At 49.1% G+C, this 22,039-nt stretch overlaps 1 pseudogene; it reads left to right on the plus strand.

Annotated features, from left to right (window-relative positions):
• The first annotated feature begins 18,971 nt into the window (after positions 1–18,971).
• LOC144179951 (uncharacterized) lies at positions 18,972–21,785 on the plus strand (annotated as a pseudogene).
• The last annotated feature ends 254 nt before the right edge of the window (positions 21,786–22,039 follow it).

Consider the following 22,039-nt stretch of genomic DNA (forward strand, 5'->3'; position numbering starts at 1 on the left):
ATGTACTGTTGGCTTTCCTGCAGTACGTTTGGCAGGGCATCAAACGCCGTCCGTAAGCCATAGAATGCTTCGCTTTAAAAATTCACCCCTCACGGAACACGCAAAAAGAACAATAAACTTGCAGCAGTCAAGAGGTCACTGTTGCGCCGCCCACAGCCGAAAATATTGAAGATATACCGAACTGAAAACTTAAGGCCTAGAGAACTTTGGAATGTAAGGCCCGGGCAACATTTTTGCTGAAGTCAGCGTAGTAACCATTCCGTGATTGATTGATTGATTGATTCGTTGCGTATGCCGCGAACAGCAACTTCTTTACCATCTCCTGACGCCCCAGCGATCAAGAAAAGATATTTTGAGGATAATTTTGAGTAGTCGCAACCGTTAACAGAAAGCTTAAAAATCCCACTTTAAAAAAAATTGGGCCCATCTCCCCGCGAGGGGGACTCGAGTAAATGCGTCGCATAGGGGGTGGGTGTATTGCGTTAACGTTTAGTGTTTGGGGAGTTGGTGGTAGTGAATGCGTTGTATCAGCAGCTTCTTGGCGTAGTTTGAATGAGTCAAGGATATAAAGCAAGTTGGTAGCCTCCCATTCTGTGTCGGCTTTATGGCGCAGTGGGTATAGAGCACCATGTACATTGCGTTCCGCCCGCAGGGTCGAGGGATCGAAACCAGGCGCCGGATAGTATTTTTTTTATATAGTGTAGGGGGAGGGGTGCGGACTACGACTACGGACGTCAACGCGGGTGACATCGTGAGTTACTGAAATGCTCTGCATTTAAAATTGCTCACGAATAATTTAAACCGCGTTACTAGTCTGCTACTGTTACCGACATTCCAGGCTCATGGATAGGATAAAAAGACCACGTGTGTTGGGCCACCATCCTAAATGCAGTCGCTTCGGCAGCCTTTTCAAACTCTTAATATCGCACGAACGCACAAAAAACTCCATTTCAACATTGAGAATATAAACGAGACGAAAAAGTTACATCATGGCCGTTATAATCCTCAACCATGGTAGCAGTCAATGCATTATTTATATTTTTTTGGTTGGCCCCCGTAGTTTCAATTTCTTTATCTAGCTTGTAACTGCCTATAGCATTTTCAATACCACAGTGCGAGCTACGACAAAGTAATGGAGCTAACCAGAAATAACACTATAAAGTCAGCAATACAAAACAGCGTACAATAGTGCAAGGACAAATTTGTCTGGCGCGCGAAACTTATCTAAAATAAAGAACTTCAGTGTGTTCCCCAAACATCGCCACGTTCCTTTCTTACCTAGTTTGATAATCATCATTCTATTTTTTTTCTGAAATGGAAGGGAATGAGAAATAATAAAGCTACAATTTCCATCTTTGAACGGGCCCGCTATATGGTATCTATATGTGGCTGAGTATCCGGAATTGGGGATAAGGTAGTTGGGGCGGAGCCCCTTAAGGACTGGGGCTGTTGGCGTCTCCTGTCGTCGTCGTCGTCGTAATCGTCGTCTGATGTAGTCACGGTACTAAAACACCGGGACAGTTCTAGTGCGAGGCGGAAACGACTGTCCCGGTGTTTTAGTACCGTGACTACATCAGACGACGATTACGACGACAATTACAATAGCAGTAGTTTAGCTCGGCTACGCCAGGATATACGTAGCGTAAGCAAAGGTTCAGCAATCCAATCCAATCCAGTCCAGTCCAGTCCAATTTCCAATCCAGTCCGGTCCGGTCCAGTTCAATCACTGCTCCTCGCGCATGCGCAGCACGGCTCTCCAGGAGCCACGCGAAACGACTATCAAGCGGCTCCGACGCAGCGTCAGACTTGGCTACTACAGACTTGGCAGCGGAGGCGCACAGCTGGGCACGCACCGGCGCCAGTGCGTCTGCCGCGGCCATGACGTCACTCCTCTGGAATGCGTGGACCGGCGAATGTGCAGACCCGATTCTCTACACACCCGTACTCCAATTGTATTGGACAATCCAATTTATTCCCAACCAATCCAATCCAAATCCAATCCAATCCAATCCAATGCTCTTCGCACTTGCGCAGCACGGCCCTTCAGGGTCCACGCGAAACTGCTCAAACTCGGCCAGTGTAGCTTATGCTACAAAAAACACCGGGTCACTCGTTTATGCCCGGCGCTACAACGCTTGGTAACGCTACTAAAGAAACACCGGGACATCCGCTTACGCCTCGCGCTAAAACATTTCGTGCTTCAAACAAAAACGCCGAGGCGCCAAAGATACAATGCATGTTTCGCTTCTCCCAAGGTTTCACGTTAGTGGAGATGGGCAGGGATTTTTCTGCATGCTTGTCTCGACTATCAATTTTACCGAGATACATTATGTTCGGCTTTCACCCTAGTAAGGATCACTTCACGTTTGTAATGGTTAAACAAAGACTTGTATGCAAAGCACGGGGATCTTGATTGAAATCGGCCATTTGCCTTCACCTTTTTGTCCATCTGGGAGCTTAGTCATTGCTGGTGCTGGATTGGTGCTGGTCGCGTCCCGTGTAGGTTTTTGTCGCAAGCAATTAATGCGAACTGCTAATTTTTAAAGCTCTGCATATAATACGTAAGGTTTTTCAGTCTGGCAAAACGTTTCAGCAGAGTCATAGTGGGAATCAAGCCCGTTACACGGTTATTCTACCAATTCAGACTTCCACACTCCACGCCCTAAGCTTCTTGTTCCGAGGATTTCACCACAAACGAGATGTTCAATTCCCCAGAGTGTGCACCTGCGGACCTCTTCGGCCTGTCTAAATAGGAAACAGGAGTAGGAGCTGGATTAGCTGGCAATGCATTTAGTTAGCTGGAATGCAATTAATTAAATGGATTCGTCCCACACAGACCACCCAAAAGCGTGACTCGCCGATTTGTAAGAGTTTTCGATCCACCACGCCATGCGTTCTCAAAAGCCACAAGGTGGCACTTTCGATGTCCCATACATACCAATTAGTTTTACCATTTATGAGCCGTGGCCGTTATCAGCCGCGTTTCTTTTTCTATTGCGGTAATCCTGGGTGAACACCTACTGCCAAAGTGCTTTGTAGCAAATACGCGACAGTACGGATGCAGTTAGGTGCGTCCCCGTGCGTACGCACTTGAAAACTAGCGCGACTTGAAAGGGAACACGGAGAGTGCGATTTCTGCCGGCGTGGCTCGTGCGCTAAGCGCGCTTTCCCGGCTGACGCTGAAGTTTTAAGTGGATATTGCCGACCATGGACTTTTAAAACTAAGTAGAACTATAATTAGTTGGCAGGACCAACTCCCGCTTTTTTCTGAAGTTCTGCTAAGGTGTACCCTGTTGCATCGCGAACTCAGAAGTGGCAACTTTCTGCCATCTTCGTCTTCATCCATTTTGTCAGCGCCCTGAGAAGTGGTCGAAGCCGGCGGCTATAAAAGGTTTGTTTCGCAATGTGTATTTGGTGCTATGCATAGATTGCCGCGTAATGACAAATGTGAAATCTATAGGGGTGTGCGAATATCAAATTTTTCCAATACGAATCGAATACGAATATCTAGCTTGGAATATCGAATCGAATATCGAATAATTAAAGGGGGGCGGGGCTTTCAAAATCATCTTTTTTATTTCTTTGTAGATTTTCATGACAATTGGCACAGCAACTGGAAATGCTTGTGTGATATCACAATAAAATTACAAAGTAATATTTTCAAAACTCTTTTTATTTATAAAATTTTCTTTCTGTTCACCTTACACCGAGCTTGGGCGGCCTATAAAACATGATAGAGGACTTGTTCAAAGTGCTTTGCATTCCCGAACGAACGGACGAGGTCGTGACAGTCAGATTTGTTTATTAAAACACGATTTTTTAGTTCTGAGTTTTTTAGAGGTGAATGCACAAAAGTCATATAGGCCATGAACGACTAAAGGAATAAAAAATTCACAAAAAGTAAACCTGAAAAACCAAGAGTGTCACGACCGCAGCTGTTCATCAAAGAATGTAACGCAAAGAACGGAATCAAAATACACCTAGCGGTCACGAAGAAATCACTGCAACAAATGACGTACTTGGCAAAAAAAAAAAAGCGTTTGCTTTAATTATAACCTTGCCTGGAGCAGCAACTTCGTACTCGTACGCGCAGGTGTTCACTGCCAAAAGTTTACATACCACAACGATACGAATGAGCTACTTTGATGCTTGGTATAATATTCTGCGTAACCCCAACTTCAATGCATGAACATTTTTTTAGTACTCCTGACATTCAGGGCATCCAATATTCCTCGCGACACAGCCAATATGAACGAAACTATATTTGTATGCATTGGTATTAATTTTTTCCCTGAAAAATTCAATTTGTCAAATGCTACGAAAGTAAGGTACATTTTCAACGCCGTCAACACGTTTTTATTCCTAATTAAGACCTGTCTGCATGCTTACTCGAAGTGCACGGCAAACGTTGCGCAAGAAAGCGATATAGCTCGCCCCCATCGCTGCGCTCGTATACCGCAACATATCATACTTTGGTTACCCCTGAAGTGGCCCTTCAGGTCGCTTCTAAGACGAATCTAATGTCACAGGAATTAATTACAACTACTGGCGTTCAGGTCACTTTAAAAAATAAATCTAATGTCACAAGAATTAATTTAAACTAATGGCGTTCAATCGAACCCGGTTGCGCAGTCAGGCGATGCTCCAACGCGCAGCGGTTACGCCGCGCTCGCCGCAGCTTTTGACGCGTCGGCCGTTTTAGCGTGTAAGCATCGCAAATCAGACGAAAAATTCACTTCGCGAACCGGCGTTTCAACGTTCGGAGTAAAGTCACGCGCACCACGAAACGTTCGATGACCTCCGCCTTTCGAGCCACGCAACTTCCCGTAATGTGGCTTGTAATCTCAGGCATTCCCATCTCGATAATGTCCGCGTTAAATACCGCAGCAGATAAAATGACTGAACAGAAACTTGGCCGAGCGAAGCAGCGAAAATGAACTCTGAAACGAGCACTACGCATTTCAGGCGGCCGCCATCTTGAATCAGGAGGGCCGTTTCAGCGCGCGCAGACCGGAAGGCCATTCGCGCTTCAGAATCTATTTCTGGCTTCGTTTGTGCGTCTTTCTTTTTCTGCCGTTCATGCGTTTGTGCTCATTCACAGACGCATGAAGAAGATAAAAGAGATGGCCGGGACCGGAAAGAGGATCGCTTGGCCGATCCAATGGTACCAAAACGGCCGCGCCCGGTGGCACCGTTGCGGAGATACAGCGCTCCGAAAATTGCCCTTTTTTCGCCATTTTGCGCTGACATTTTGTCACCGCGGCTAGCAAAAGTATTTTTTATGCCACTTTGCGGTGGTTTTCGGCGGGAAACCTTTGCCAACACACAGGATAGAAGACATGGAAACCGAATATGTTGCTTTCAAAGACGATGTTTTGGTCATTTGTTTTTTGGAAATTGAAAGCCGCGTCGCCCCATTAAGCTAAGCAATCCAAATATTCGATAATAGCCGACTATTCGAACCCTTTAGAATATCCGAAATGTTTCGAATATATAGTTTTTGAAGTGAATATGAATATAACTTATTTAATATTCGAGTAATATTAAAATCTTTCAAATATTCGCACACCCCTACAAATCTACAGTTAGACTGCCGCAAGTAGCGCTGCTCTTTCACAGTAGCCTCAATGATAAGAGTTTTTTTTTTTTCTCTTGTCGTGGTTCTAGACCCTCAACGGCGCCATGGACGCTACACCCAGCGTCTGCATGGCTTACGGGCGGGCTGATGGGCTTACGAATGTATTGTCGGAGCAGGGCATAAATAACATACTCGGGTAAACATTGTTTGGACCCTTTTTTGGTATAGATTTTGGAACCCCTGAATTCCTGCGTGCGGCTAGGGCTACGCATATTTTCAAAAATACATTAATTTAGGCTGATACATGCTTTGAATGTTATCAAACTTCGTCTTTATTTGCCTCTGAACACAATAATAAGCCACCAACATTTTTTATATTATTACATCCCACTTGCGATTAGGTGCCTTATCGCCATTCTGTGTAGGTCACTGTAGCTTGCTCGAGCGAGCGAAAACCTCCCTCTTTTTCTTACGTTGCAGGGGGTGAGACAGGACTGGCAACCTACGATACCGCAGAGTAACGCTTTGCGGAGGCGAAGATGTCGTTTTGATTAACACGCCCCATTTAGTATCATGCCGACTGAGAACCGAGGTGGGGCCGCCACCCAGGACGTTTTCTCCAGCTTATTGGTTCCCCATTCTCTTTCGCTCTCTCTTGAGCGCTCCTTTGGTCCGGCCGCTGATAAGCCATCCCTTTGCTTTCCATGCAGTTGTTAGAGTCGCTTCGCACGACTTCACACTTCCCTTGCGTCTCAAGTAACACAGGCGCCGACTCTTGCGCCAGCACAAACTCAGTCTTTCGTGCTCTGAACTGTGGTCAACTACGGAATATATCTCCGGCCAACTTCACGCTTACTGGATTTGGCGACTCCCTCGAGCACCGAATAGTCACGTTCGTCGCTCCTCTGCAGGCCGCATGAGTTTCCAGCTTATGTGGTATGGTTCCGTAGAGATCCAATCTTCTACCATTCTTCCACGTTTTATGCGAGCGCTGCAAGCGGCAAATCTTCCAGGTGGAGTTGTGTCCGTTCGACGGCCGCCAGTGTTTGGAGACCAGCCTGGTGGCACTACGTCTCACTGTCACCGACCTCGAGCAGCACCCCGTTTCGTGCCTGAACGGGGACCGAAGGTGCAGATTTTTTGGAAAATTGTCGGGACTAATGAGTCAGTGTTACTCGTTGCTCGCATTACTCGTCGCATTACTCGTCGATGCCTCTCCACCCTCCAGACCGCTGAAGACTGCTCATACCGGTTTGGCAAGCCAGGATTACCTCTATCTGTGAGTACTACAGACGTGGTAATTGTCGTTGAGCATATCGAAAAGGAGCTTGGAAACTTGGAGCATTGGGTTGTGGACGAGGAAGTTGTGAAGACAGCTGAACCAGGCGCACTCACAATTGCGTCAATTTGCCGTCGTTTCCCGATGGGGCCCGTATCAGCCACGAGGTGTGCATTTGCTGGAGTGATTACACGTTGTCTTCAAACAATTCAAGACACGAAAGAGCCATGAATGTCGGCGGGCGTCTTCACACTGGAAGGCTACACGTTCAAAGTTTTGTGGAAGCTGATTGGGAGGAGGTCGTAGAAGTGAGCGTGTGCTTTGCTGTAGCCCTGCGGAGAGGGGGTTGCGACAATCTCGTGACGCAGCCCTTTTTCAGAGGGGTAATGATGGGCCTGGAGCACCCCCGTATTCAGGAAGCGAATATCAGGATTCACGTTCCGGTGTTAAGCAGAAATGTTGTAAAGAAGACGCTGCCCATCTGGTAGAACTCATGGAACTGGACCAAGAAGACCTCCTGGAACGACACCGAACTCCGAGGTTTCGTCTAAAGCGGTAACCTGCACGCTTGCGTCGTGTTTGAGTGATTATCTTTTGCTGTGAAAGTCTCTTGCTGACATACTCCTTGGTTCATCAGGAACAAAGGTGACTTTTCTTTTGGCCCCCGAGTATTGAGCTACCTGAAAGTTGCCGCGTTCGACCCCACACCTGTCTACGTATTTGTAACTCGAATGTTGAAAATAAGATCTTGTGGCTTGAAATATCGCTAGCTTTGATCTGATTCGCACGGGTAATAAATGTCTTTAAACGACGCTTCGGATGTCAAGTTTGGAGAAGTAGCAATGGGAAGGGGCCACGTTCTGCTTCCTGTGCGCCAGTGGATGTGAAGTACGGGAGTGTGGTAATCCGGATATCAGGCGATGAGATGTGGCTTGCATATACACTGACGTATTCACAAGAAAAAGTGCCTGTTTACTGTAGCATAGCCCTCTCGCGGCAGCCGCTCGAAGCACACTTGAGGATTTATAGAAGAACTCGCCCTCTTTTTTTCTGCCTGCCCTGCGTTGCTGAGGAAGCCGTCTTAGGCACCACGCATGGTTTTGGTGGCACAAAATTTTGAAGCGTAAGCTACACTGGCCGAGGTTGAGCAGTTTCGCGCGGACCTTGAAGGGCCTGTCGCGTAAGCGCGAGTAGCATTAGATTAGATTGGACTGTATTTGGATTGGATTAAATTGTATTGGATTGAATCCAATCCAAATCAGTCGTAACGATCAGTAGCATGCCAATAGTATGCTGTAGTCGTGCATATGTCTCGCGATTTGCGAGTGCGATTGTGTATGGTTGTGGTTACGCCTCCGGCGTTTTGTGAGCCGCACGGCTCGCCCTTCCGCCGTCTCTGACGCCAGCTTCGCCGGCTGGGCATTTCGGTCCCTATCCAGTAAAGCAGCTCGCCGGGCGATATCCGCGGGGGCATCAGCCGCCGCTTGCCGACGACGGCTCAAAGCGCAACGTTTCCGCGCAAAGCTCGCATTAGACTGTCCGGCCTCGCTCTCGTCCATATCGAACGCGGCGTTCCTCTACGAGCGCCACGTGGCTAGTCATGTAGTCAAGCGGCGAACGAGTTGCAGAGAGCGCATGCGCCAAGCCGGTGGCGGTGGCGCTCGGCATGGTGAGTCACGTGATGTGCTGAAAGGGTGCGGTGCAGCTGCGATTCATGAAGGTCAAATCGACCGCGACGGCAAAACCTTGCGAGGAGATTATACTGGGGGACAAATTTCTGTGGCAATCGAGATAATGCTACGGGAGGGGGGGAGCAAAGTGGCCGGCCGAACCCTGACATTTCGCTGCGCAGTTGGAAGTAGTTCTACAAAACTAATTTGATGAAATAATGAATTGCCAGAATATGTTGAACAGTAAGCATTATTTTTATTTATTTTTGGTTTTGTTTGGTTGCGGAAATCACCACTGGTGGCCCAAAGTTTATGTTCAGAAAAAAGAAATAAAAGGAATGTTACGAAATATACTCGCGCTTAAAGGACAAGCCGCCCCCCTCTCTAATTCAAACCTCGCCTGCACCAAGGCAAAATATTTCGCTACCCCCTTCCCCGATATTCTCGCGAGCCCCGTCACCGCAGCGTGGTACCTCGATCAAAAAGGAAAACTACTGAGGAAATGGAGGCAGCTGAAACCCCCACGTCAAGTGATTTATTCAGTTTTATGCAAAAACCTGAGCAGAGACTGCTGGCTAACATTGACAGGAACCCAAAAGTGGATGGATGCGCTGTCCACATTCATAGAGGCTATTGAGGCTAGGCAAAGCCAGGTACAAGCTAGACAAAGTCAGACGGAGGCGATCATGGCTACCACCCGCCGCGGTTGCTCAGTGGCTAAGGCGTTGCGCTCCTGAGCACGAGGACGCGGGTTCGATTCCCGGCCGCGGCGGCCGCTTTTCTGATGGAGGCGAAAAGCAAAAACGCCCGTGTGTACGAAATTTCGGCGCACGTTAAAGATCCCCAGGTGGTCAAAATTAATCCGGAGCCCTCCGCTACGGCGCGCCTCATCGCCTGCGTTGCGTCGGCGCGTCAAACCCCACAATCATCAGCAATCATGGCTACCAAGCTAAATGCAAAATCGGCTGAGACCCTCACAGATCCAGTCAACCACGCCGCCACAAATACGAAGTACAGAGAGTAATTCATCATGGAGGGAGACCATAAAGAAGTAAGTCAAAATATGGCAGTGGAATGCAGAGATTTCCGCCATAAGCGGGAGAACCTGCAGCTTCACATTCAAAATTTGGACAACTCCGAGGCACCAGACATTATTTCTCTACAGGAAAATCTAGCCAAATCCAAACTTAGAAATTATGCAGCTTATGAAGTATTGGGCATTCAAAATAAATGCGTAGCCGTCTTGGTTCACAGGAATCTCACAGCTGTTGAGCATAAGTTTGATATCGTACGCGTAGACTGCCTTCTCGCCGAGATCATACCACAAACAAGAAGGACCTGTACTTTATTCCTACTTAACGTATATAGCGCCCCAAAAATCCCCCCCCCGTCCTCGAAGCCATACGCAGAACTCTCCGACTCTGCGGGACCAAACCTCTAGTAACAGTGGGAGATTTCAACGCGTGCAACATGAGTTGGGGATTCACAAAGAACAAAAAAAAAAAAGGAACAGCATTGCGGAAATATATTCAAGACGAGGGTCTCTCCCTGCTTAATCACACTGCAACCCCGAGATTTCGGCGCACGATAAAGATCCCCAGGTGGTCAAAATTAATCCGGAGCCCTCCACTACGGCGCGCCTCATCGCCTGCGTTGCGTCGGCGCGTTAAACCTTACAATCAATCCATCAATCACACTGCAACCCACCCGGATAGGAAGCAGTGTAGAGGCCGACACTAGCCCGGACCTTACTTTAAGTAAAAATACTGGACATGGAAAGTGGAAAAACACAGCACAAAGTCTGGGCACTGACCACTATATAATTGAAACCGTTATTGCTGGTAGGAAAATAGATTAGGACAATAGTCTGGGATAAATTGAGGACACTACGCTCAGAAATGGCCGAAGAAATTGAAAATCTCGATGACTGGATTAATCAGCTGGAGAACGACGTCGAAGCAGCAACCGAGTCAGTCCCAGTTACGGCGGAGACACAGTCCATTGATAGCAGACTATTACATATGTGGCAGGCACACGGGATTCTCCAAAAAAAGATGGCTAAAACAAAAGCACAACAAGAAACTTAAAATCAAATCCCGCGTCTGGTAAAAGATATGGAAGCATATGCGGAAAAATAAGTACAGCAGCAATTGCGTCAAACCTGTGATCAGATGAACGGCAACCTACATCTTAAAGACACATGGCACCTCCTTAGGTTCCTAGTGGATCCGGAAAACTGCTAAGAACATTTAGCGAATCATCCACGGTCATCTGCTAGGAGATGAGGAACTCGTACAGTCGGTCAAAGACAAATACTTAAACACGTCAAGTCCTATAGAACTTCAAGAGTACACGGGTACGTCAAATCGAGAGATGGATGAGATCTCGACAATGGAAGTTGGGCGGCAATGCACAAACTCCGCGCCTGCTCTGCGCCTGTAGCAGAGAGAATTACAAATAAAACTCTAAGAAACCTAGATGATAGCTCCATTGCGGCAATCACTAAGCTTTCCAATCAATGCTGGAAAAACGGAGAAATCCCACCTCCTTGGAGGCATGCCAAAGTCACGTTTATTCTGAAACCAGGCAAAAGCCTGGACATTCAAAATCTGAAACCTATCTCCTTCACGTCATGTTTAGGGAAGCTTTCCGAGCATGTTATCCTTAACAGGATTCAAACACACGTGGATAAACACTATCTCTTCCCTGGCAATATGATAGGTTTCAGACCACACCTATCTACACAAGATATCATGCTCAGAATATCACAAGAGGTGCTAAATCCATTACATAATAAACACAACCGAGCAATCCTTGCTTTGGGTTTAACCAAAGCATTTGATAATATTGAACACGAGGCAATTACAGCAGCATTGTCAACCCTACAGGCCGGGGACCGAACCCATAACTATATCAAGGCTTTCCTGTCCAATAGGACAGCTGAGATTCATTTCGGGCCACTCGATTCCGACCCTTTCAGTCTACGCAGGAAGGGGACACCGCAGGGTTCAGTGCACTCGCCCTTGTTATTTAACATCACACTTATACCCACGACCAAGCTGCTAGCGAAAGTACCTAATTTGTCCCACTCCCTATATGCTGACGATATTACGCTGTGGGCAACCAAGGGCAGCGGCGGGGAAATAGAGGACATATTGCGAACCGGAGCTGACATAGGGCCCTATTCTCGACTGCACAAATTGCCAGGCAATTCGCCATGTTTCTTTTGCGTAAGCACAAGTTAAGCAATCAGTGACGGATTGCACGTATAGCTAGGACGACTTGCAGTGTAATTTGACGCTCACTCAAAATGGCGGTGCGTAATTTTGGTAAGAACAAAATTCACGATCCGGCACCTCAAATTCTTTTAAGAGAAGAGTTCGAACCTCGCCAGATACAGATTATCTGTATTCCTGCAGACTCGTACCATCCAGAGAACGAGGCGGCCCACAGTTTTGCCCGCGAACGCGCCAACCGGGCGGTGGACCAATCCTCCCTGGGACGATTGGTCCACCAATCGTCCTAAGGAAGACCAATCGTCCTAAGGAGCGCATGGTTACATATCAAGAGATTAAATCTCACTATAGAAATGAAAGGCTAATTTACCCTGCCCCCCGTTATTCCCTAACGAAAATCGAGCAAAGGACATGGAGACAACTCGAATCCCGCACCTTCTTGAAGCCTTATAAATTGGCCCTGATGAAACCCGGTCTGTGCACACCAAAATGCAGAATGTGTGAGGCCGAAAAGGCCGACCTAGCCCACATCCTATACGAATGCCCACAGCTCCCACCTAAAGCCGAATGGCATTTCTCTAACCAAATAGAATGGGAGACCGCGATGACTAGCTCCGAGCCTGAGACCCAAATTCAGGACCTGGACGGGGCTTTGGAAGTCGTCATGGAGCAAGGTCGTCTGGCAACCTCACGGAGTCAAGAAGCTCATCAATTATCTAAGTGGTGGTTGACCAAATAAAGTTGTTCGTCCTCCTCGTCGTCCGCATATGAGCACTCTTACAGCGTTACCCGGACGTTTCGTGACTATAGAAAAAAAAAACATTAAATGACTCTACTAAAGCTTTCATTTGAAAGACAGTACAACAACAATGTCAGAACGAACAAACGGGAACAAACATCGCCTATGAATCAATGGGAGATCAAATGCAGCGCCAGCCGATGCAGTGCAGTCGGAAAGAACTTAGAAAGGCAAACAAGCAATAACCAATTCGGCACGTGCCACGGCTAGCATTGGCTATAAAGCCGATCGAGAGCACCCATCCTCCACACCGCCTCCATTGCCTCCATCATGTGGCGCATAGAGGCGAGGGGTAGCCTGATTTTGGGTTTTCTTATGAGGCCCCGAGGGGCCTTCCAAAAATTGATTTCCGTGTCACCACAGTGACGCTTCTCATGGTCAGAATTGATACACACAAAGCGACAACCGATTATAACTCAACACTATTGCCCCGGGGCCCCTTTGCGGGTGAGCAGCCGAGATAAGCCGGTGGTTACGCTGTATAAAAACTAGCCTAAATGGTAGCGACCTTGCTAGTTGTACAATTGTTAATACTGTTATTTTACCTACCCGAAGGTTACCATACTTTTATTGAAAACATCGTTACTTTTTTACTCTAAGCTAAGTATTGCGAATAAACCGTCGTCAACTATTGGCTCAACGTATTCGCTCGGAACCAAAATGGCTGCCGGAGAGTGCGGCCGTACACTGAACCGGGGCTGGTTTTACTGGGAGACGGTCGCACACGGTGAGAGAAAATGGCAGTAAAACCGTTACTCTCTATTCGAAAATTCGTATAATCCGAAATACGTACTGACCACCGTGCCTTTCTCGCGGCATTGTGGATTTTAGATGCTGTATTTTCTTGCCATCGTGTTGTGAATGTCACTGTTTTAATGAAGGGCAATTGAAAGAAACAGATATCTGCTTGTTCCAGCTACGAACGAATCCATCGTTGATACTGAGGGTGCACAGTATAGTGTCATCATAAACAAAAAAATTGGGCCCATCTCCCCACGAGGGGGGACTCGAGTAAATGCGTCGCGTAGGGGGTGGGTGTATTGCGTTAACGTTAGTGTTTGGGGGGTGGTGGTGGGGTGGTAGTGAATGTGTTAACTATTATTGCTTATTACTATTATTTCTTACTATTTCTTTCATGTATTAATTATTACTTTCGTGATTTTGCAACTCGAGTCCCCCCTCGTAGAGAGATGCGCCCAATTTTTCTTTTTTTTGTGACGCAAGAAGTGAAGGCAAGGAGTAGGTTGTTGTAAGTCGTTATTTATTTATTTGTTGCTGTTGTCGTTGTATTGGACGCTGAGAACGACGGCTTCGTGGTCGCTAAAGTGTACTGTTAAGGGGTCTTTAAGCAGTGGTCGTGCGTTGCAGCAGCTGGTGAAGACGAGATCGATGCAACTGCTGCCGTGTATCAGCAGCTTCTTGACGTAGTTTGAATGAGTCAAGGATATAAGGTGCGTTCGTAGCCTTCGATTCTGTGTCGGTTTTGTGGCGCAGTGGGAAGAGCACCATGTACCTCGCGTTCCGCCCACAGGGTCGTGGGATCGAAACCAGGCGCCGATAACTGTTATTTTTTTATATATAGTGTAGGGGGAGGGGTGCGGACCTGTTGTTGAGAGCGAGGAGGGTAGCGTGATGCGGAAGAGGAGGAGTGGGGGAGAGGGCGCACCTGCGCATTGAGCTGTTGCGGACGGACGGGGGACGCTACATGTGAGTTAAAGAAATGCTCTGCATTTAAACAAAATATGATGGCTTGGCATTGCAAAAGAATGAAACGGTGTAATGCATAATATATGCGACGTGAATTGAGTGGGGCTGCACACTAAATATGTCATGGGTAGAATACGTCGAGTTTTTAATCTTCGGGGATATTACCATTTTCATCAGATGGAAATTTATTTATTATTTTCCTGTTTGCTTTAGAAGAGAGTGAGAACTCGCGTCGAAGAAAAATGCAGCCTTGCTAAGTAAACTTTAGTTTTTTAGACGAAGATCTGCGTTGTCGTCTTTTTTAGCGAGAACAAAGCCTTGTTTATCGATGTTTTTTCTTTGTGTTCCAGCCTGTAATTACATGATGCCGGATATTCCAACGTTACAAATACGCGCTTTAGGCGCCAACAACAGGCACGCCAAGAAATATTTAGGCTACGAACGTCGGAAATGTAGGCACCATAAACGTTTGCATAAATGCAAATAATTTCAAGCGAAGATGTGCACGCCCTATATCTACGACAGGAAGACCAAAACTGTTATCGAAGTTGCTTTTAAGTGCGAATGCACTTCTTAAGCGAGCCTGAATCGTCCGCCGCCGTCGTCCGCATAGCAACAGCTGCGGGTGCGCGCGCTCCTCGTCTTCCCTAGCAACGGGGGGAGATGGGCGCGCGCTACTCTCCTCCTCCTCTCTCCGCTCAGTGACTGCGGGTGTTGGGCGCCTCCTCTCCAATTCGGGCGGGAGAGCTCTCGCTCGCGTAGCGGGCGCTCCGCATTCCGACGCGTGAGGGCGCTCGTGTAGCGGCCGCGTGGCGCGGGAGGGTATTAGTCGAGCGCGCGCCGTCGTCGAGAGCGGTCACTGGTCCTGCATCTCGATAACGATGATGGCGGACCGGGCAACGGTACCAGCAATAACGAGTGAAATATCTTTCTTTGTAGTTGTGTGCGTGTGTGTAATCTCTCGACTACTCATTAAGATCACGATATCCACCGTAATCGCGCAATCAACAACCGTGCATTCGCACTTATACACTCTCCCCCTCGGGGAAGTGCGAGGGAATTTTTTTTGTGTATGATGGCTGTTGCGACCGGGCGGGGGCACCCGATCCTTACTCCGTGGCCTCCAACATACGATGGGTAGCGTGTATGAAGCGAGCGGCCAGCCGGTGTTGCAGCCCTGAAGAGAAGTCCAGAGCAGTAGGGTAACGTAACTGTTTACTTCATAGCGAGAGGTGAGCCGAAGCCAAAAAAAAACATACAATGCCCCGACGGGCGAGGTTACAATACAGGACACGAGCAGAGCGACCGCATGGATTCGCTGCTCAGGCAGGAATGAATATCAGCGTTTGTGCTGCTTCTTTTATACCCAAAAAAACGCCCCCAAGAGTAACACGCCACGAAATCATAGACACACACACGCACAGTCTTTCCAAGATCGCGAGTCATCTTCGCCCCTTGTGGCGTCCGAGAGAGGGGGGAGAGTGTCCTTGAAAGGTGCCGGGGTCGCGCTATCAACTCTGATTGCGCTGATAGCGAAACGGCTAAGCCGGGAAGGTCAAGCAGGTGCCTGAAGGGTGTGGCGCTGGCAGCTGCCGGAAGCAAGTTGCAAAGCGAGGTGATTGACCCGGCATGGCGAGACACCAAAGTACGATTCACCGACACGCGGTCGCACATGGTCGATTCCCACGTGGTCGCTGATGCGGGAAAACACGTGTTGCTGGCCGATTCGTAACAGCTTCTCCGCCGGGGGTCCGAGATCCCGATGGATAAGGGTCTGCAACCGTTGTCCGGAGGGATGGTTTCGCAGTGAAGTGCTCAGCAGACGCTCGACTCCAGGCCGGGGCTGTACGACACCGTGCTGGAGCTTCACAGGGCCGATCACTGGACGAGTAGTGGCTCCCCAAGAACGTCTCTGGCTTGGATAGGCAAGCAACAGAACAACACAGGAAGACACAACCGCATCGCCGGCAAGTGCGAAGACAAATCCACACTGAAGATCTACCAGGCTTTTAGTTGCGAAAAAATACGCTCATAACTATCTACACTAGTTATTTTTTTGCCCAGCAGTACTTTAGACAAGTGCACAAACCTGAAAGGTGACATTTCGCGAGATTGGAAATGTCCCACACACACAAAAAAACGTAATCATAAAGGGCGAAACCTGCTTCAGGAAAAACAAAGAAATGTGAGAAAGTCAGGCGTCAACAGGCCATTTCTCGCGCCGAGAGCTGCGATTTGAGCTCTCGTCAATGCCTTGAGCTTTTCCCTTTCTGTATCGCACTTTAGTTGCAGCCGTTCTCTCAACGCTGCTGTGACCGCGTGAAATGACACCGGTCGCCTTGTTCGAAAAAGGCTGAGCGCGCGGAGGATCGAGCGGGATTTTCCCCCGTTCATACGTTAGGCGCGCACTGCTTCTAGGCGGCGTTCCCTCGACGCGATGCGAGCTCACAGCTTTGCTCGCACTGAAACACGCGCCACAATTACGCGCTGAAGTTTTTGCTACCTCTTTGTTGCTCGCCTTTTTACGAACGCGTCTTTCTTTCTGCGCTGCTCCGCAGCGTCTGCTGCTCTCTCTTCGTTATCGTGGCCAGTTTCTCTATCCACGAGAACGACTTCGCTTGCTCCACCGTCTACCTGGGGAGCTCTGCCTTTCGGCCCTGACTTATCAGGCCTCGGCCTGAACTCTTTTTGGCCGTCTTTCGGCCCCTGCGCACCTCGACGTGCGACAAACTCGTCGGCTAGCTGAGCTGCCTGATCCACAGTACTTACCCCTGGCCTATCTTGCACCCAGAGTCTCAGGTTCTCTGGTAGACGGCGGTAAAACTGCTCAAGACCGAAGCACTCAACTACCTTGTCGTGCTCTCCGAAAGCTTCTGCCTCTTTGAGCCACTCTTCCATATTGGCCTTAAGCTTGTAGGCGAACTCCGAGTACGACTCGCCCCTAGCTTTCTCGGCTTCATGGAACTTCTGGCGAAACGCCTCTGCTGACAGCCTGTACTTACGCAGGAGGCTCGACTTGACTTTTTGGTAGTCCTCCGCCTCCTCCTTTGGCAAGCGGGCCATCACGTCGGATGCCTCACCTGGCAAAAGCGTAAGCAGCTTTTGCGGCCATGAGTCTCGGCTAAACTGGGCCCTCTCACACGTACGCTCGAAGTTGACCAAAAAAAGACCGATGTCTTCTCCTACCTTGTAGGGTCGCATTAGGTCACACATTCGCAACGTAGGTCGCTCAGTCGCCGCAGACTGCACGCTGCTGCCACTATGACGCCTAGGTCGAGATGCCTCGATGTCAAGACGTTCCATTTCCAGCTCATGCTTTCGCTCCTGTTCTCGCCTTCTATCCTCGCGTTCCTGTTCTTGTTTTTTCTCCTCGCGTTCCTGCTCTCGCTTTTTCTCCTCGCGTTCTGCCTCTGCGGCTGCAGCCTGACGTTTAGCGGTCCCCCTGTCATTGATAAGCTCAATGCACTCCGACAGCTCATCATCGTCAGCCCCAACAGCGAGTATAGCCTGTATCAGCTCTGGCTTTCTCAGCGCGAACGTAACATCCAAGCGCAACTCTTTTGCAAGCTCCAACAACTGCGGTTTTTTCAACGCTTTCAAATTCATGGCCGGTCTAGAGTACTGCTTTCCCACTGCTCCAAAAATGTTTTGCGCGAATAACCCACGCGACAAAAACAGACGTACGCCCTACCAGTTATTCTCAGAAGCCTGGTAAAACTCAGTGAAGAAAAGTCCCGCACTCACCCTTGACCGCCGTGAATTCTGCGAAGTCCGAAGCCGCCTTGACGTCCGTGGTGTTGGGTCTCGCACCGCTGGCACCAGGTGTCACGAAGTTGTCATCCGACCGCTGCCAACCAGTTGTTGCGACCGGGCGGGGGCACCCGATCCTTACTCCGTGGCCTCCAACATACGATGGGTAGCGTGTATGAAGCGAGCGGCCAGCCGGTGTTGCAGCCCTGAAGAGAAGTCCAGAGCAGTAGGGTAACGTAACTGTTTACTTCATAGCGAGAGGTGAGCCGAAGCCAAAAAAAAACATACAATGCCCCGACGGGCGAGGTTACAATACAGGACACGAGCAGAGCGACCGCATGGATTCGCTGCTCAGGCAGGAATGAATATCAGCGTTTGTGCTGCTTCTTTTATACCCAAAAAAACGCCCCCAAGAGTAACACGCCACGAAATCATAGACACACACACGCACAGTCTTTCCAAGATCGCGAGTCATCTTCGCCCCTTGTGGCGTCCGAGAGAGGGGGGAGAGTGTCCTTGAAAGGTGCCGGGGTCGCGCTATCAACTCTGATCGCGCTGATAGCGAAACGGCTAAGCCGGGAAGGTCAAGCAGGTGCCTGAAGGGTGTGGCGCTGGCAGCTGCCGGAAGCAAGTTGCAAAGCGAGGTGATTGACCCGGCATGGCGAGACACCAAAGTACGATTCACCGACACGCGGTCGCACATGGTCGATTCCCACGTGGTCGCTGATGCGGGAAAACACGTGTTGCTGGCCGATTCGTAACATGGCACAAAGGAGCCAACAGTTGAACATTACTCTGAGGCCGACACTGATGCCAACCACCTCCAACTGACAACCGAAGCAACGGGCCGACGAAGGAAGGCGAATTCACCGACTTCCGAGAAGGAAGAGGGCATCACATGTACACGGCTCCTTCAGGCGGGTACTTCTTGATTTTCTTTCCTTCGCCGGCAATGACAAAGCATTACAACATGCGCAACAGAGAAATGGACAAGTGGTAAATTGACGGGGACGGGGCAGCAAACGCCGAGACGTTAGAAGTCATCTACAGCGGCGTGGTGTTTAGGATAGTGGCACGTAAAATACGGCGTCCGGACAGCAGCCTGCGCTGCTCCAGCTGCACCTTAAAATTGCTGAGCGGGAAAGGTCTAAGCAGCGCTTGATGTTAGAAAGCCAGCGGCTGCGGGCCCGTAGTGAGGCTGAGTTCCACGATAGCGGTGACAGCCTATCGCCTGGTGGATGAGCAGAAGACGGCAGGCGGCTGAAATCTGCCAGCAAGTTAAAGGGTGTGCTGGCAGAGCTGTCAAACCAAGAGGCACTCGTGCCAAAGTAGTTCGAGGACGTCGAGGCGACGCTGGACAGTTTTGATGTTCCGAGCTGGAGGTGGTCTGGGCTTGTTTCGCCACGGTTGAGCGAAAGTGCACGAGGACTGCGGCGCAGGCTGACAGTGGAGGAGCGAAAAAACTTCCATAAGCTTAAGTGGAGCATTCGGGACGGTCTCAGACTTTCGGCAGCTGAGTACAAAAGGGTAAAAAAGGGGAGAAACTGAGTGCTGGGATCCGTTCGCCTTGCTCGTTGAGAACTATTTCGATTTCGACATCGGGAGTTCGAAGGTAGGCACATTTCGCCTTGCTCGTTGAGAACTATTTCGACTTCGACATCGGGAGTTCGAAGGTAGGCACATTTGGGGAACTCAAACTGCTTCCTGTTGTGGATCACTGAAAACTATGTTTGAGCCGCGACACGAGGGTGCAGGTTGTTCGTAATGAAGTGGATGCGTTTTTGTCTTTCCATGCAAATCTGGCGGAGAACTTTGAGAAGAGCGAAAGGCGCAGGCGTGCGCAACAAAGGCAAGTGTACAGGAAGGGCAAAACAAACCTAAAACGGTCACAGGTGTTGCGGAGTACGTTACGTGGAAGAAACGGTGTTTTGAATGCAAGGGCACTGATAGGTTCACCGGGAAGTGTCCCAAAATTGGCTTAGTTGTAAGGTAAGTCACTAAGCCATGGCAGCGCTTCTTGAAAACAGACCGGCGGTCGCAAGATTGTCGTCGCCAGCCGTCGAGCCAAACGGAGCAACGACAAACGGCGTTGGGCTATATAAGCAGCCGAAGCAACACGGGTTGGCAGCGCTTACGCTTAAAATCTCCTGTGAACCATTCGACGCTGTAGTAGACTCAGGAGCCGAAGTGAGCTTATTATGAAAGTCGGTCGTACCTAGATACGATGCTACGGGTTGGCAGATAAAGCTGATGGCAGCGTTTGGGCAACAACTAAGGACACACCTGGCCTACGTTCCGCTCACAGCCACCGCAGGAAGTCCTTACGTCGGATACGAAGCCGTACAGGCGGCCGCGCTTTCTGCACCCACGGATAAGCTAGTTGAGGGGACCGATGCACTGATCACGCTCAAAGGTTACTCAGCCCTTATCGAGGAACGAGTTATACCTGTGGGGGTGTCAGATGAGCGGCCAACTGTCAAAGCAGCCGGAGCAGTAACACTCAGGCGAGACATGCGGGGAACAACAGGCGATGCATCACCATAATCATCCTCATCAACAGCATACTGAGGCACATGCAGGGCGAAGGCCTCTCCCATTGATTTCAAATCGCTATTATCCGGCGCCTCTCGAGTCCACTGTTGACCACCGAATTTTCCTATTTCTTCCCTACATCTTGTTATTGGCCTTTCCCCTCCTAGACTAGTCTGTTGGTACCCGCTCTCTTAGCCTAATGTCCACCGGCTGTTGGTTCGTTCAATAATTAAGCCCCATCGCACGTCTTCGCTGCCTCTTTAGTTGGGAATATGTGTTAAATGTTATTGCCGAATAAAAATATTACGTGTCTACGCATGCCTGCGATGTTTTCTGGCCCGGTCAGACAACATGCAGAAACTGGGGTAGCACGAAACCTTTAATTTTGCCCGCCTGTAATTTTTGTGAATTCCCCGATTTGGAAAATTCGCTACCTTGAGGGGCGCGCGTAACTTATTTTTATAAAATGATGCTGCCAAACAGTAACTGCGCTTGCATTCTTCATTGCATGGGGCTTTTTTGTGACCGCCTGCATACTTAGAGTGAATCTCGAGACGCACGCGGGGGAAGCAACGAGGTAGAAAATTTGTGTTATGGTCAATCATTTTATTTGCGGCTGTTCGTAATTAGGAAAAAATTCTTGAGGCTTAATTAGTTCAATGACCATATGCCTTGCTTTGCTCCGCCCCTCACCCTCCCTGAAGTATGTAGGAACCGTATTTTTTTGGTAAAGCATTTCACTACAGCTTCTTTCCCCTTTCCTCGAGCTAGCCAGTCGGCTACATTCCGACAACCTTCAATGCATGTCGTTTGGGGATAACCCAATAGTTTTGACAATTAATTGGAAGAAACACTGCGTCTGGCGCTGCCGGGCTCTAATCTCATTGTCTCAATATTGCGCGAAATATTGGTTCCAGTGGCGGTAGCGAAATGGCTACTCTCGTTGCTGCGGTTTTATCCTTCGGTCTCACTCGCGAAGGTCAGCGGCCGCAAGAGAGGCTACGTAAGCCGATTCGCGAGATTCAATTGTGAGCTGATGTACCTCGAGCTATTGGATTTCACCTCTCTAACTGGCTCACAAACCTCGACGTGCGCCCGCTCTCCTTGGGAGTAGCGCGCGCCGCAGGCTGCCAGCGGCCGCTCTTGCTCCGACCGCCCCGACACTCCTATTGCTCGCAGAGCCCTCTGCGCAGCGCTGTGCGTGCATCAGCAACGTGGACACGCCTCCCCATAAAGAGGGTGCGGGGACGGCAGACTATAGTTGATGACAGGGTAGGAGTGCAGCTCCGCCCAGAAGCGTTGTTTGGCCGCTAGCTGACTCTCCGCGGTTAGAAAAAGTAGTTCGTTATATTGCAGCTGTTTATACCCATGATTACTAATATGAGCGGCTGACAGTATAACCATCTGATTATGATGTCGTTTATATATGTTTCATTCCGAAGAATGAATGGTTTTCACAGGAAAAAGAAAAAGTCGTCCTCATTGAAA

Source organism: Haemaphysalis longicornis, unplaced genomic scaffold (assembly GCF_048455015.1).
Source record: "Haemaphysalis longicornis isolate Haplotype H1 unplaced genomic scaffold, Haemaphysalis longicornis Haplotype H1 scaffold_4, whole genome shotgun sequence".
Taxonomy (NCBI): Eukaryota; Metazoa; Arthropoda; class Arachnida; order Ixodida; family Ixodidae; genus Haemaphysalis; species Haemaphysalis longicornis.